Raw genomic sequence first — 3,885 nt, forward strand, 5'->3', positions numbered from 1 at the left:
CTTGGCATAACTTGGCATTTGGGATAGTGCCTCAGTGAATGGCACATTGATATACAACTTCTTTAGCACTTCAAGGAATTTGCCAAATTGTTTGTCTAGCTTATGCTTGATGAATCTTTGAGGGTAGGGAAGGGTGGGCTTGTAAGGCTCAGGTGGGATGTATGGTTTCTCTCCCTCATCTTGCTCACTTTTGCTTTCTTCTTCTTTTTCATTTTTCTTCCTCTCAACTGAATTCTCTTCTTTTGTGCTCTCTTTTTCTTCTCTCTTATTTTCACTCTCTTGACCAACTTTCTTACCACTTCTCAAGGTCACAACCTTACATTATTCATGAGGGTTTTGTGGTTGGCTAGGTAGTTTCTCACAGGATTTACTTCCTGATGAGCTTGCTTGTTGAGCCAATTGAGTCTCCAACATACGATTGTGGACTTGTAATTGCTCCATGGTTTGTCTCATGTGTTGCATTTCTTCCTCCAATTTGCTATTCATCTTGCTTTGTTTAGCAAAAAATTTCTCCATCATGCTTTCCAAGGTTGGCTTTGGTTCATGAGGTGCAAGGGATTGTTGTGCTCTTGCTTGATATCCAGGTTGTGGCTGCCTTGTGGGCTGAAATTGAGGCTGAAACTGAGGTATATTCTGCTGCATATACTACTGGTTATGAGCATAATTTGAGCTTTGACCTTGTTGAGCAAAAGTTAGTTGTGGTCTCCATGCTGAGTTGTTCACATTAGAGTAAGAATTTCCCATAGGTTTCTGTTGATAACCTCCTACATAAGCAGCTTGTTCTTGCAAATAATCATCACCATAAGAAGAGTAATCAACTCCATAACTTTGAGTTCCATCTGTGTAGGCAACTTGTTGCATAGTTGTAGGAGTTGAGGTTGTTGCCTTTGTGCAAAAATCACTAAGAAGCTGAGTCAACTGATCAAATCTTGCATTCATATAGATAACTGAGTCAAGTTCATAAATCCCAGCCTTCTTTGGCTCAAGTGCTCTAGGATTTCCCCATAAATTGATATTATGAGCAATCTTCTCTAATAGATCATAGCATTCTTCACTTGTCATTCTCATGAAATCTCCTCCTACTTGTGAATCAATTGTGTTTCTTATGGCTGGAGTAACTCTGGTGTAGAAATTCTGAATAATCATCCATTTGGGTATTTCATGATGAGGACATTGCCTTTCGAGCTCCTTAAATCTCATCCAAGATTCATACAAAGTTTCATCATCCCTTGGCTTAAAAGCTATCATCAAATTCCTCAAATGAGTAGTCTTCCCAGGTGGGAAAAACTGAGATAGAAAAGCTTGAGATAGTTGCTCCCAAGTAGCTATAGTAGCTTGTGGAAGTGAGTCATACCACTCTAATGCTGAATCTCGAAGACAGAATGGAAATAAGGTGAGCCGAATCACTTCATCTGAAACTCCAGGCTGCCTTTGTGTGCCACATATCATCAAAAATTTCTTCAAATGAGAATGAGGATTTTGTTAGTAGTATGCCCTAGAGCATATCATTTAGTATGTATCTTGTACATATTTTTATTAATAAAAGGCATTTCCACTTTTCCGTTTACATAATATATTTATGTGTAATAAAAAAGGTCCATTGATATTTTGTTAGAAATATTATTCTTAAGTTGTTAAGAATATGAGTGACAATATTTCTAGCACAAAGTATCATAAATAGGTTCACAATCGATGATACTTCATAATAAGGACATGACTTATCCAGAAAGATTGTATTCATATTTGTTCCCAAGTTATTTATATGAGATATAAATAAGATGGAATGGTGAGTCTCATGCCATATAACAAACATGATAGGCACTTATAAATGATAAGTAGGCCGAACCAGTGACACTTATGAAGTTTACTCTTGTCAATGTTTTGTCATAAATCATATCAGTGCATATAATCTTTAGACCTGAGATAGCACAGTTATCTTGTATATAGGTAGTTTGAGTTTAATACTGCTTTCATACTTGTACTGTGTATGGGTATATGGGCATGTGTTGGCTCCTACTAGTTATATATGGAGGTAGGTGTTGATCAAGATGGAATCTGTTCCTCTAAGTAAATAGAGATAAAATCCTATGTTCATTTAATTATTCTTGATGTTTCAAGTTCCTAGCCAGGACAGATAGATTTATTCAGAAAAGAGTTTCTGATGAGAAAAATCTTTTTAATCAAGAACTGGAATTAAAAGAGAACATAATATTCATAGCAAATGGAGTTTGACATAAACCATGACTCCAGCTTGAGTTGGGATTTTGTAACAGAGAGATTCTAGTGCATGGTAACATATGATTATAGGTTCATTTAAGGTAAACCTTATTACTAATTGGGTGTCCATGGCATGCTATGCTAGGTGTTAACCATGCACTAGAATAGGTGTTAACCATTCACTAGAATAGAATAGGTGTTAACATAAGCGTTTTAATATGTTGTTTATCATTGAAATCAAATAGATAAAAATAAATCTTGCATGATGCATGTGACCCTAGGTGAAAATTTTTGAATTCATTGGTATAAACTTATGTTTTTCACGCTTCTGTTCCTTCAATTGGTATCAGAGCCACTATATTTGCCATTTAGATTGATGTTTATATGATTTAATTGTGTGTTTGATCATGAGATCAAAAGTTCATTGCTGGTTGCAAAGCCAAGGTGGCGGCACAAATGATGAACACCATGGTGCGCATGGTTGATGCACCACAATGGTGTGCAAAGGTAAATGGATGGTGAATGTGCAATTGTTGTATGATCTAAGATCCATTTTATGTCTAATTAAATTGTTTAATTATAATTTTTATCACACAATTAAATTATGATTCAAATCAGAATTTTAAAAATTGTTTGAATGTGATTCAAATCTGAATTTTAAAAGTTGTTTGAATGTGATTCAAATCTGAATTTTTAAAGTTGTTTGAATCATATTTAAATCTGATTTTTTAAAATTGATTGAATAAAATTCAGATCTGATTTTTAAAAAAATTGTTTGAATGTGATTCAAATCTGATTTTTTAAAAAATGTTTGAATGTGATTCAAACCTGAATTTTTAAAGTTGTTTGAATGTGATTCAAATCTGAATTTTTAAATTTGTTTGAATGAGATTCAAATCTGAATTTTTAAATTTATTTGAATCATATTCAAATCTGGATTTTTAAGTTGAATATGAGATATTCAATTTAATTTAAGTATGTATGTTTTATTTAATTGTTAAATAGTGATATGCATGATGGATGATCATGGACTATAAAAGACCAATGTGATTGGATTTATTTCTTTTATGTTTCTTTGGGATTGTAAATTAATTAATTTATTTTAATTTATTTTGGGCATGTATTATTAAGTTTGTAATAATTTTTGGGTTGTAATTTCATTTATTTAAGTTCTTGTAAATTCGCCTTGGTATGCCAAGGATTACTATGTAATATTAGATTGCAAGAAGTTCAAGGAGGTCAAGAGCATTGGTGGGACCAGTGGGAGGAATTCAAGATCAAGTGTTGATTATGTACTCCTTCAGCAACTCTTGTAAAATGAATGAATGAAATGCACCTAGGAATGTCCTGATTCAATTCTTGGTGGCTCAGAATTGAATCCCTTAGAAAGTCCATGATCATACCATATTTATTGCTTATCCTTGAATGCATGAGATGCATGGGAATGTATGCTATTATATGATATATGCATACTAATTGGATAATGTGCAAAGTGAGACCTTAATAGTAATTAGAATGACCATAAAATCTTCCAAACAAATGATTAAGTTGGAAATGCTATAATTAAAGTAATTATAACATAGGCCCTCCATTGGGGCAATTATTTTAAGAAATTTTAAATAGTTGCATAAGATGCAATTAATTTAAGAGATTTTCTTAAGAATAATT

At 33.1% G+C, this 3,885-nt stretch overlaps 1 non-coding gene across 1 annotated transcript; it reads left to right on the forward strand.

Annotated features, from left to right (window-relative positions):
• The first annotated feature begins 1,156 nt into the window (after positions 1-1,156).
• Positions 1,157-1,263, forward strand: LOC131181185 (small nucleolar RNA R71). Its single transcript, XR_009149813.1, has one exon. It is a non-coding gene; the product is annotated as a small nucleolar RNA R71 (small nucleolar RNA).
• The last annotated feature ends 2,622 nt before the right edge of the window (positions 1,264-3,885 follow it).

This window comes from Hevea brasiliensis, chromosome 6, assembly GCF_030052815.1.
Source record: "Hevea brasiliensis isolate MT/VB/25A 57/8 chromosome 6, ASM3005281v1, whole genome shotgun sequence".
NCBI classification, from domain to species: domain Eukaryota; kingdom Viridiplantae; phylum Streptophyta; class Magnoliopsida; order Malpighiales; family Euphorbiaceae; genus Hevea; species Hevea brasiliensis.